We start from the raw sequence: 14,119 nt of genomic DNA on the forward strand, positions 1-14,119 counted from the left end.
CTATGAACAAAGTAAAACAGACCAACCACTACAAGAAAACACTGGTATTCCGACGACAAATATCGTCGGTATGTCCTCGGAATAACGGTATTCCGAGGACATACCGACGAGAATGGTCGTCAGAAATTTCTCGTCGGAAAGTAAAATTTCCTCGGAATTTCGTCGGAAAATTCCGAGGGAATACCGAGAATTAAAAATTCCGAGGACATTCCGAAGAAAAATTTTCTAGGACTGTTCGTCGGTATCTCCTCGGATATTTTCGATGGAACGGTCCTCGGAAACATTCCGAGAGAAAAGAGGTACCGGAATATTCCGACGAACTTCGGCCGTCGGAATATTCCGAGAAACCTTTGCCGTCGGAATATTCCGAGGAAGTGTATCCGTCGGGATATTCCGAGGAGATATGCCCTCGGAATATTCCGAGGAAGTTGTCGTCGGAATATCCCGAGGGATACACTTCCTCGGAATATTCCCAAAAATATTTTTTTTTAAAATTAAAAATTTACTTTTTTTAATTGAAATTCGAAAATATAAAATTAAAATTGAAATAGAATACATATTAGATAATATTCAAAGTTGTACATACCAAAATAAAACATTTAGAGTTTTTGAAAAAAAAAGAAAGAAACTACGGGAACTGCTCGTTCGGGTACATCCTCTTCATCATCTCCATCATTTGCTCGTTCTGCTTCCTCGTTGCCTCCCATCCCGCCTCTTGATCGCCATCTTTTGCTCCAACGCAGCTATGCGGTCATCTTTGTCCTTCAACTGGTCCATAAGCACTTCTGGATCAACATAGGGCTGTGGTGCAAAAGGAGGAACCGACCGGGCTCGACGACCCAAACCGACCAAACGTCCATTCTTCTTTGGAACCGACTGAAATAGAAAATAAATAAATTTAAATAATAGAAAAGATGATAAAATGAAAATAAAGAAATAAATGAATTGAAACATACCGATTCAACGATTTCGTTGATTCGAATCCGGGACAAGTTGGTCGAAGCCGTCGAAGTGGCGTCAAGGTCGGTTTGAAGCTGAGATAGACGGGTCTCTTCGTCTTCCTTCTGAGTTTCGATCAGGCTGAGCACATCCCTCACAACACCATCATCAATCTCCCCGGCGTGCTTGTTGGTATGCGCCGTCTTCATTAGGATGAAATCATCAACCGGCTCGCCATCATTTTCATCCGCCTTGAAAAAAACAAAAGTTAAACAAACATTAGAAATTAGAAGAAATGCATAAAAAATAAAATAAAAATACTTAAATAATTAAAAAAAAAAGATTGAACTTACCAAGCGATCCCCCAGAGTGGCAATAGTCTGGGCACCCAAATTGTGCTTGTACATGCCCTTCCCGCCACGATCGCTCTTGCGGTTGGCGGAGTTGGTCACGGAGGTAGCTTTCGTCTCGTCCTTATCCCAATGCACACACAACTCCTCCCAGACCGTGCTGTTGATCGACTTCGGGACCTTTTAATAAAAAAATATAAAATAGTCTAATAAATCCAAAAATAGTTTAATAAATTCAAAAAATTGTTTAATAAATTAAAAAAAACCTGGTTGATGAGCCACTTCTGCTTCCACTCGTAGATCTGCTTCCCATAGTTGTCCATAACTTTATGGACGAAGGCGTCACGGATAATGTTCGTGTGATCGGGATTCCAGGTGAACTCTTGCTGAAAAAAAAACACAATTTGTAGAAATTTTATATTAAAGATTAAAAATATAAGTTAAAAAATTAGAATACTTACCGCAAACTGACGAAACCACATCTCCTGGTCCTCGGCAGGGAAGTGAGTGAAAGTCGGATATCCCTTGCTGAGGTTCGAGTACATCATATTGTTGATCCATGTGCTGATCCCGTTCCCGGATCGGTTGAACCTAATATAAGAAACAAATTATTAATAATGAATCAAATTTTCATGAAAGAAAAAAAATACTTTTAATTACCATGTTTGACGTCGTCCCTTTGAACACGGAGTGATGAGATAGGGAAGATGCTCACGACCGGGCTGTTGAACCAACTGGGCAACAATCATCACTCCCGGAACGACTGGAGGAGCGGGAGGGGGTGCAGCAGTGGGAGGGGGTGCAGCAACGGGAGGGGGTGCAGCAGCGGTAGCAAAAACTGGAGCGGGAAATGAAGAATCCCGACAGTGGCTGCTCGACCCCCGTGAGTAGCTGGACGAACCCCGAGAGTGGCTGGACGAACCCTGAGAGTGGCTCCCCGTACCACTACGACCTCGTGGTGAGGCACGACGAGATCGAGACCGGGTCTGATCACCAGTAGACCTGTAAATTAAAAAAAACATATTTAAAAATAGTTTTAATAAATATTAATTGAAAAAATATTTACAATCAGTTATAATAAATATATAAATTAAAAAAACATATTTAAAAATAGTTTTAATAAATATTAATTGAAAAACATATTTAAAAATAGTTTTTATAAATACAAAAAATAATAAAATAGTGTTTATAAATCAAAAAAATGTTTTATAAATACAAAATTAGTTTTAATAAATATAAATATTTTTATAAATATGAAATCATCTTTTATAAATCCAAAAATCGAATTTATATACAAAAAACGTTTTGTAAAATCCAAAAAATCAAATTTATATACAAAAACGTTTTGTAAAATTCAAAAATCCAATTTATATACAAAAATTGATTTTATAAATACAAAAGTAATTAAAAATTTATAAAAAAGTTCTAAATCAATTCAACACAACAAATTATCCAACCAAATCACAATTCTAAACCTATTACACAACCAAATCACAATCCTAACCAAACCCTAACAAAAATGTATCAAAAAACTTCTAAAATCATCAAATCTACATAAAAACCTAACAAATAGAACCTAAGAGAGTGAGATAGGGTCCTTACATGATTTGTGTAGGTTTAGAGAGGATTCACCGGAGAGATCGTCGCGAGAGAAGGGGGAGATCGCCGGAAGAAGAGAGAGATCGCCGGAGAGGAAGAAGAGAGAAATGGGGAAGAAGAAGTGTTTCGTGTTTATAAAACCTAGGGTCCGACGGAAACTATCCGTCGGAATTTCCTCGGTATTTTCAATTTCAATTTTTGCGAAATATGTGGCGGCTGGTTTGCCCGGTTAAATGAAAATATTCCGAGGAAATTCCGACGGACACTTAAATATCCGTCGGAATTTCCTCGGTATGTTCATTAATTCGAGGAAAAAAAATATCCTATGCATGTATTTCTATTGGTTTATATTGTTCTTCGGAATTTCCTCGGATTATTCCGAGAAAATTCCGAGGAACACATGTTTGGGGTTTCAAAACATCAATTTTTTTTTGCCCTATATCATTTCTTATACAAATACAATGCATACCATTGAGGAATCTTTGTATAGATGATCATAAACTATGAAATAACAAAATTTCAAAACGAATTGTAAATATTCCCTTTACCGTTCATTAAAGTGTATAAGTGTTTCTCTTTTGTTGTGGGGATTTCGTTCATACAATCGGAAAAGTATTTATTATAGGGTAAGGAACAAATTTTTGACTTCATAATCAGTCTAAGACACTTAATAAGGGTTATATAAGTGTTATTCAAACCGAAAAACGTTGTTTTCGGTTTAAAAGCCCTACTTCCTCGGAAAAGCCTCGGAATATTCCGAGGAAATTCCGAGGAACACTTCGATTTCCTCGGAATATTCTGAGGCTTTTCCGAGGAAACAGAAACCCTAAAAGAAAAGCCCTAAATCGTCGGAAAAGTCTCGGACTATTCCGAGGAAATTCCGAGGAAATCCCTAAATCCTATTATCCCTCGGAATTTCCTCGGTATTCTTATATTAAAAAAAAAGGCGATGCTACTTTGTTTCCGAGTCATCATCACCAGATGAATCTGAATCTGGATCTTGGTGAAACTCTCCAATCTCTGGTTCATCCTCTACGTGAACGACGGCTTCCTCTCCAAAGTCGGTTAAATCGACTACAAGGCCAACTGCAGCTAAATCTTCTGCTGCACTTAAGTTACCGGATGTGCTTGGTTGTAGTGGGTCTTCCAGCTCAGAACTTCCCTGAACTCGGCCTCTCGGGTTGAGTGATGTAACAGTGACCCATGGATCATCTCTGTTCCTAACCCGGGGGTACTTGATATAACAAACCTGTAACATTTAAAAAATTATTTAATTGTAAATAAGTGTTATTAATACACATGATGATGAATCATTATGAATAATTGATATATGTATATTTAATTACCTGATCGGCCTGAGAAGCAAGAATGAAAGGATCATAATATTGCAACTTTCGCCTCGAATGTACTGATGTAACACCAAATGCATCTGTTCTCACACCTCGATCTGGAGTGTTGTCGTACCAATCACAATAGAAAACAGTACAGCGCAATCCAACCATGCCCGGATACTTGATTTCCATAATCTCCCGTATGTTTCCGTAGTATACATCATCTCCAGATGCAGAACAAACGCCAGCATCATAAGTCGTACTCGAACGTCTCCTCTTTTGAGTTGTGAATGCATATCCTCGAGTACAAAATCTCGGATATGACTTCACAACATACTCTGCTCCACGCACCATCTCGCGTATCCAATCGTCAAATGTTTCACCTCTGGTCATACCAGCAGACACCTATTAATAGCACATATATATGTTATATCAATATATGTGAATTAGTATAAATATGTGATAAATAATATTTTAATTTGTTTAAAGCACTCACATAAGTAAGCATCCATCCAGAAAATTCTCTCTGCTTCAGTTCTTCAAGTTCCTCCTCTGTGGCGTATCTATATTCGAACCGCTTTTCTGCCATGAAAATCTTGTACATATGTTGACAATAATATAATTAATTAAGATTTAAATTTCAACTTGTTAAAATAAAAATTTGTAAGCTAATTTATTTACCTCTCATATTGAAGAACATCTTCGCAGTTGGTGAGCAAATATGTTTGCAAATGACTGCGCTCCTGCTCAGTAAGTCGACGGTCCTTTGGTTTTCCGCTAAGTCGTCCAACATCTGTGAAGATGTCTGGAACCGTAACATGATATGTTGCCCGTTCGCCTCTATCATCATGCCAAGCAGGTCTTCTGTTTTTGGTCTGCACTTCTGCTGAAAAGTAGAACTCGGCAAAGTTTAAAGTTTCTGAATTTATCATCTGTGCGATTATGGAACCTTCCACCCTACTATAATTTTTCACCATCTTCTTCAAATGGTACATATACCGCTCATACAAATACATCCATCTATACTGCACAGGACCACCAAGTTCCAATTCTCTTGCCAGGTGAATAACAAGATGCTCCATAACATCAAAAAATGATGGAGGAAATATCTTCTCAATGTTGCACTGAATCACGGCTATGTTAGTCTTCAAATTTTCAATACCTTCAAGAGTCACTGATCTCGTGCATAAATCGCGGAAGAAAGCACTAATCCCTGCAATTGCTTCATGAATATTTCGTGGTAACAGTTCCTTGAAGGCAAACGAAAGGAGGCGCTGCATCATTACATGGCAATCGTGACTCTTCAAGCCGATAAACTTTCTTTCCTTTCTGTCGACACAGTTACGCAAATTAGATGCGTAACCGTCTGGAAATTCCACATCGTTTGAAATCCAATCAAAGAACGCATATTTTCCCTCTGCATCAAGTCGGTATATGGGAAAAGGAGCCCTACCATTCTCATCAACATGAAGTTCTGAACGAGCACATATATCGACTAAATCCAGTCTTGACTTCAAATTATCCTTTGTTTTACCTTGAACGTTAAGGATCGTGTTCATGAGATTGTCAAAAAAGTTCTTCTCAATATGCATGACATCTAAATTATGCCTCAGCAGATGATCCTTCCAGTATGGCAGATCCCAGAAAATACTCTTTTTGTGCCAGTTATGTAGTTTTCCAACAGCATCTACCGGATAATGCACATGTCCACCTTGGTCTTGCGTCCTTTCTGCACCAAAATCTCTTAGTTGTGTCGACAAATCTGCTCCACAAATTTCCGGAGGTGGACTGTCAAACACCCTCTTGTTCTTCGTAAACAAATTCCTACTCCTACGATATGGATGATCAGGTGGTAGGAATCTCCTATGACAGTCAAACCAACACGTTTTCCTTCCGTGTTTTAGTTGGAAAGCATCAGTGTTATCTTGACAATATGGACATGATAGCCTTCCATGCGTTGTCCATCCAGATAACATACCATATGCTGGAAAATCACTTATTGTCCACATAAGTACTGCCCGCATTTGAAAGTTTTCTTTACATGAAACATCGTATGTTTCAGCACCTTGAGCTCATAGTTGTTGCAACTCATATATTAGTGGCTGAAGAAACACATCAAGTGATCTCTTAGGATGCTCTGGTCCGGGAACGAGAATGGAGAGAAACAAAAACTCTCGTCGCAAGCACAAGTTTGGCGGTAAGTTTATGGTGTAAGAATGTCTGGCCATAGAGAATACTGTCTTCCACTCTTGCCAAACGGGCTGAAACCATCAGTACATAATCCAAGGTAGACATTTCTTCTCTCATACGCAAAGTCGGGATATTTTGATTGGAAATGCTTCCACGCTTTTGCATCTGAAGGATGTCTAATCTCACCATTTGTTGAATGCTCCGCATGCCATCTCATTGGTTGCGCTGTGCGTTCAGACTGATACAACCTCTGCAACCTTTCCGTCAAAGGCAAATACCACATCCTTTTAAATGGCACTGGAACTCTTCCACTCGTATCTTTATAACGAGCCTTTCCACAAAATTTGCATGTAACCCGCTCTTCATCCGCCCTCCAATAAATCATGCAGTTATCGCTGCATACATCTATTACCTGATACGATAAACCAAGACCAGCTACCAGTTTCTGAACCTCGTAGTATGAACCAGGGGCTACATTATCCTCATGTAGAATACCTTTTACAAAATCAGCAATCGCATCCACACAGTCTTCAGCCAAATTATAATCTGTTTTAATGCTCATCAGTCTTGTTGCAGATGATAAAGCTGAATGACCATCTCTGCAACCTTCGTACAAGGGTTGCTTTCCAGCATCCAACATATCATAAAATCTCATAGCTTCTGCATTGGGTAAATTTTCCCCTCTAAAATGATCATTTACCATCTGCTCAGTACCTACACCATAATCTACATCCATTCTAATTGGTTCTTCTAACCTAACCGCAGGCTGAGGTTCGCTAGTACTACCATATTCATAATCAGTTTCTCCATGATGATACCAAATTTTGTAACTTCGTGTAAACCCATTCAAATATAGATGAGTCCAAACATCACACTCTTTAATAATCTTTCTATTTTTACAATTAGAGCAAAGACATCTTAACATACCCGTTTCTGCTTCCGGTTGTCGTTGAACTAACCCCATGAATTCGGTTATACCTCGTTGGTATTCTTCCGTAAGCAATCTCGTGTTCGGATCCAAATGAGGTCGATCGATCCAAGAACGATAATAATTTGAAGAAGACATGCTTTTTTCAATCAAATTCGTGTGTAAATATAGTATGTGAGAGAATGAAGAAATGGAGTGAATGAAGAGGTTGGGGGGGGGGTGCGGGTATTTATAGATGAAATGCTGCCGACAGTACCGAGGAAATTATGACGGAATACCGACGGCAACGGCTCTTTCCTCGGAATTTCCTCGAAATTTTTAAAATCCCCAACGGCTATAATATATCCTCGGATATTCGTTGGTGTTTTCCGAGGAATATGACTTCCTCGGTATTTCATCGGTAAATTCCGAGGAAACCCCGAGGAAACCCAAATTTTGAGTTTTCTCGGAATTTCCGAGGAAATTAGTCGGAATATTCCGAGGATCTCATTTTCCGTCAGAATGTTCGTCAGAATTACGATGTTTTCTTGTAGTGAACTCACGTGGTAAACCAGCTGAAAGAGCATTAAGGTGAAGATGCTTCTTAGCAAACTCTGCAGCTAAACGACCACCATGCCCATCATAAATCCAAAAATGACCACACCTACCATAACAATATCATCAATACAGAAGAACATCGTTTTCATTTGAAAAATCAAGCCTTTCACTGTGCAGCATAACAAGACTTGATGTGTTCTTAATTACCAAATTAGATTCACACGAAATATTTATTTATTTCATTTTAGCCCCTAAATTTTTGTTCTAACGGTAAGGAGAATGATCTACATGTGCCGGCCGGATTCGCTAAGACAAAGTTACATCGCCAAGAATCTCAGAGCTTATCCAAATTCGAGATGATAGGTTAAATGGTTCTTATTTACTTTATGTAAATAAGGTTTTTATATTGTATGCTTTTCTTTGATGTTAAAAGCAAAGTCCTAAATACTTCTAATTCGATGTAAAACTCGATTATGTAATGTGTTCCCTTGACCCAAAACCAGTTCTGTGTCCTGAAAAAATCTCCCAACTTCACTGACAAAAGTGTATCAATACAACTTCAAATTTTATTATTACAACAAAAACACCAACAATGTTTAATAGAACCAAAATTACAAATAACAGCACATTGACGAACCAATTATTGGAGTACAGACTTGCAAGACTTTTAAAGAAACAACGTTGAGAGAAATGGTCTTAACGAACAGTTATGATGCCACCGCGATTGTTCGACCGAGCTTTTCCATGAACCATATGTGTTTGTGTGAAGTGAAGAAGATATGTCCGATCACCAGTCCACAGAACACAGCAGGTCCGAAAGCTATTGCAGCAGCTATCCAGCTCAACACTTCTCCTGACTCTTCGGATGAAAATTCCTTGGATTGTTGTGAATTCCCCGATGTTGGATCCGGAACATGGATTTCTCCGCAGATTTCCTCGAGACCATAGAGTCCAGGGTTGTCTTCGAACGAAGAACAGTTTTGGCTTTGAAACTGGGTGCTTCGTGGAACTGGACCTTGGAGAAGGTTGTGGGAGAAGTCCAAGTATGACACGAAGAAGAGTCTGGCAAGATCACGAGGAATAGAACCCGAAAGCTTATTGCGAGAGAGGTCTAGTGCCTCGAGGTTTGTTAGTTTTGCCAAGGATGATGGGATACTGCCGGTAAATGCATTTCTTGAAAAGTTGACATGACGCAAATCCTTCAACAAGCCAACTGATTTAGGGATTCGTCCCGTGAATTTGTTTCCAGAAAAATCGATGGCTTTGTACCCAATAAAGATCTGTGGAAACTCTGTGTCTACACCTTTATACATCATATCCATCGAATCCGTATGATTGATTTCCCCCATGTATAACGAACCTTGACTACCTTCGTAATCTACCCACACTGTTGACATTTCATGCCAGTTCACAAAATAATCTTGTGGCAATGTTCCATTGAAGCTATTATGCGATATGTCAATGATTTGCAGACTTGGAAATCCAACATATGAAGAGACTGGACCATAAAAGGCATTTGATCTGAGAATCAGAACACGTAATGATCCCAAAGAACTCAACCAAGATGGAAACGTGTCATTGAACTTGTTTCTTTTCAGATTCAGATAATGCATATACTTGCAGTTGATCAGTGATTTTGGAAGCTTCCCCATTAACTGGTTACGGCTAACATCTAAGTATATTACCTCAGTGGCATTGGTAAAGATATCTGGGAGGAATCCGCTCAAATTGTTGTTTCTTAGAAGTATATTAACAGTGCAATTCATCAAACATGACGGAATGGAACCAGAGAGATGGTTGTTTGACAGATCTAATAAGAGTAATGTTGACTTACAGATCCATCGGGGAAATGATCCTTGGAGTGAATTTGAACCAAGATCAACTTTGAAAACTAATACTTGAAGTGAATTTGAACTAAGATCAGAGTGACTTCCATTGACGACAACTTCCTCAAGGCTACTGAAATAATTATGAGAAAGCGTCAAGGTGTCTAGGCTCCACAAGAAACTCGGTACTTGACCTTCCATCTTATTGTAGGATAGATCTAGAAACCTGAGGGAGACTAATTTGTACATAGATCTAGAGATTGCCCCAATGAAACGGTTATTGCTAAGATCTAAAGTTTCGAGTTTGAGAAATCTAAATATATCTTCTGGAATTGGTCCGTGGAAGTTGTTAGAACTGAGGTCTAGGCTGACTAACTTTGAAGATGCGGATGTATTCCCAAAATCTAAGGGTCCCTCGAATTGGTTTCCACTCAAATAAACACCTAGTAACATTGGAATCATAAACAAGGATGTAGGGACATTCCCGAGAAAAGAATTTCTTTTCACGTCAAATACTTCCAAGTTATGGAGTCCACTCATGTTAGATGGAAGCATATGGATTTGATGTGATTATAGGAAATGTCTAGTTTGGACAAGCTGGTTAAATTTGATAGTATAAGAGGGAAATCTCCACCGGAGAATTGATTTCTTGAGAGATCTAAATGGGACAGCTTATTGAAATTGGCAAATGAACTAGGAATGTGACCAGTCAAGTTGTTTGAGGAAAAGCTCATAAATGTTAGCTGGTTTAGGTTTCCTAGTGAAGATGGAATTTCACCTATCAAGCTATTGCTATTAAGGTCAAGCTCTATGAGGGGAGAAAGATTTCCTAGTGAAGATGGGATTTTACCTACCAAATCATTGTAAGAAAGGTCAAGCTGCATGAGATGAGAAAGGCTTTCTATTGAAGATGGAATTTCACCTACCAAGTAATAATTACCGGAAATGTTAAGATGTTTGAGATGAAAAAGGTTTCCTAGTGAAGAAGGAATCTCTCCCCTGAGATTGCAATTGAAAAGGGTTAGGTGGTGAAGATGATGGAGTTTTTAACAGACTAGTGTTTGCTTTCAAAGAGCCATTGAGAAAGGTGTTCTCAATGACGAGTGATATCACCTCATCGGAATTAGCCTTGCATGTGACACCTTTCCAGGAACAGTGATCACTGCTCGTGTTCCACGAACTTAAATTAGAGGTATAAAAAGGAGCTTCATCTGGGTCTGGTGCACTGAACGTGAATTCATTTTTGAACTCCAAAAGAGCATCCGTTTGGAGCGTAGCCGTAGGAGAAGCATGAGTGTTGAATATAAGGAAAAGAAAGAAGACGATAAGAGATTGCCTCCGAATCATCTTCCTTTTTTTTCTTCTGTTTGTGTGGTAACTAATGAGTTGTGTAATTCTTATGGGGCTCCTCAATTAAAGAGATTTGGCTTCAAGACTGAAAGTCTTGCGTCAACTCTGTTGGATTTTTCAGTTTACTTGTCAAGTCTTCTGTGAATCTGTGATCAATGAATTGTCCCCACACTCTCCCCAACTTAACTCAGAAGTTTAAAGCATTGGACTCATTCCTACCTCTCCCATGCAGCACGCCATTTATTATTGTTGAACTTTTCTCTTGGCTTAACCTTTCTCACTCATGGCCAGCCTATCTTTGCCTATACTTTTTGACTTAGACTTGGACTAATACAACAAGCAAACTCAAAGACTTTTACATAACGAAACAAAAGCTTTCACTAACTCACTTGACTTGTTGCTCCTTTCACATTTTTCTTGTTCTTCTTTTCTTTTTGTTTATTTTTCTTGTTTAATCAAAGGATACAATTCCAACGATTATATGTCCCTTAAACAATTGTGGTTTTTCTATCTAACGCATTAGATACGGAAGCTGAGTCCACAATCCAATTTCACAATCTGTCCATCATACTCATCCTGTCATCAGAAAACATGAACATGAATATCAATCTGACACTCACCTGACTGATAATGCATTTTCTATCATCAAGATTATGTGATATGGAGGCATTGCGTATTTATGTTCTCTGCCTGATGTTAACGGTGCAGGACTTAGATATATCACATGATTCCATCCTACAGAATGCTGATGAGCAAACTGTTCGCCGATTGTAGAGTCACTTAACAGATCTTGAGTCTGGTTCCTAATATTGAGGTTTTATGCTTACTGATGATACTTTTCTTAATTTCATAAAACTTATACAATATGACTTGCTTAGTCTAAATCTACGTTTTGTTAATGAGAAGAATTTCTGGACAACATTAAGAGGCATGAGTGAGTATCATGCTACTTATGTCAAGTCTTCCTCTGACAATTGCTAGGTCTCTGTATTTCGTGGTAGTATTGCTTCTATCTTTACGGTCTATACACAATGGCGTTGGCCTTCAAGTTTGGGATCCTAGACGAAATCTAAAGGACCGGTTGCACATGTTCCCCATCATTACTCATGCTTATCCTTGTATGAACTTCAGTTATAATGTCACTGCAAGTACATTGAGGATTATGACAGGAGAGTTTCAAAGAGGCAAAGATATAGATAGTCCTAATAGTTTTAGCTTCTACGCAGATCAATTGACTAGTGACAATCGTTTGATGTCTTGCAGGTTATGGAACCAAACAAAGCTGACAGGAATACCCTTTTTGAACCATTTGCATTCTTTGAAGCTTATAAAACCATCTTCAGATTGACATCTCTGCTGCAGTGTTGATGATTTAAGAAAATGGAAAGGCTGGGTTGAGTCACGTCTTAGACACCTCACACTGAAGGTGACACTCTTGTTTATTCATTGTATTCTAGATTGAGAGACACACTTATGACATGCTTCAATGCCACCCTCATCCACATGATTTTCAACAGGCATCTCTGACCACTCCATTGCATGTTGAAAGCCAGCAATTCGACATCAAAAGAACCGTTGAGGAGTTTAAACACACCGTTAACTGTTACATGTTGTGGATTCCCGGGATGTAGATTAGTGTCAGCCATATAAAGCGAGCAAGTATCCCGAGCTCTGTGTTTCCTAGTGGAATCAGACCTTCTCATACCATGGGACAGCAAACGCCGTTCAGAGGACAGAGTTTCCTCTACAGCAAGTGCAACTACTAGTACTAACGAAGCGAGTTCTGAGAGTAATGGTGGTTCTAACAGTCCAGGAGATGGGAAGTAGAGAAAACGGTGAGATGATGAGACACTCACTGATCAGTTAAGGAACTCCTAACCCGTTGCTGTTACAGTGCCTTTAGAAAATGGTGAAGGCTGGATCCGTTTGTTCAAGTCCTATGAAAGATTATTTTACAATGGTAATTCTGATTCCATCAGTAAGGTTCCACCAGAGAATGCTGCTGCTATTAATAAAGATACACCTGAGAGTCGGCCACTAAAGAAGATAACCACTGCTGAAGCTCTTAGTCAAGAAACAGAGGAGCTCGAAGACAGTTTTGATTTTGGAAATCAAGTGATTGATCATATTTCAAATAAAGACGCAATCTCGACGGCTACTGCAACTACCTTCATTCGTTGCGACTATTTCAAATGGTTCACCATTCTCTGATGGAGCACTGGAAGAACTCGAGGTTCTTTTTTTATGATCAGTTTTCATAAGCAAAACTTGTCTCTCTATCTTGTTCCTGTCTGATTATTCTTTAATCTTAAAGGTTCTTCCAATGCGACAGCCCGAGGTGACGCATAGAGCTTCAGTGCAACAGTGAAATAAGTGGGTTGCATTTCTCTGTTTCTTTGATTTGACAATGTTTGCTTGCTCTTTGTTGTCTCTTTTCTTATTGGCAGGCTAAACTTCACGTGTCTAGGCAAAACCAATGGCAAGTAATAGTTAAAAGCAAGATGCCAAGTTAAAGGAATTCTCATATAAATTAAGATTTTTAAATTATATGCTACTTGATGATGTTAAAAGCAAGTCGTGAATACTTTTAGTTCGATGTAAAACTCGTTTGGCTAAGATTTTATGTAATGTACTCTGTGTCCTGAAAGTCTTCCAACTTCACAGACAAGTACATATATACGCAAATCGGCATTGAGAAATAAAATAACAATTCTATCATATGACGTTTTACCATAACAAAAATAACAGAACCAATTTTTTTTTTTTGGGCAAACTACGATTCATTCAATTAAGAAAAATAGAGTCACCCTCCGACTAGGGAGGTAGAGTTAACCGATGCTAGAGCTGACTTAGCCACTTTATCAGCAGCACCATTACATAAGCGAGAAATGAAATGAAAGGAAATAACATCAAAGGATAAACTAAAGTGATAGATGTCAAACAAGATACCAAACAGTTCCGGACGTGATTCCTTAGTTCTAATCATGTTGCTGAGAACCTGGGAATCCGAAAGAACTATCTGCGATCGGACGTTAGACGAGGAGGCGGTCATCACCGCCAAGCGAACAG

General features: G+C 38.8%; 3 pseudogenes; 1 reads left to right on the top strand and 2 right to left on the bottom strand.

Moving 5' to 3' along the window:
- LOC125587060 overlaps nucleotides 1–14,119 on the bottom strand; it is an 81,674-nt pseudogene that overhangs the window by 20,120 nt on the left and 47,435 nt on the right.
- Nucleotides 8,408–11,066, bottom strand: LOC111198571 (annotated as a pseudogene).
- On the top strand, nucleotides 11,858–13,691 carry LOC125587524 (annotated as a pseudogene).

Source organism: Brassica napus, chromosome C5, assembly GCF_020379485.1.
Source record: "Brassica napus cultivar Da-Ae chromosome C5, Da-Ae, whole genome shotgun sequence".
NCBI classification, from domain to species: domain Eukaryota; kingdom Viridiplantae; phylum Streptophyta; class Magnoliopsida; order Brassicales; family Brassicaceae; genus Brassica; species Brassica napus.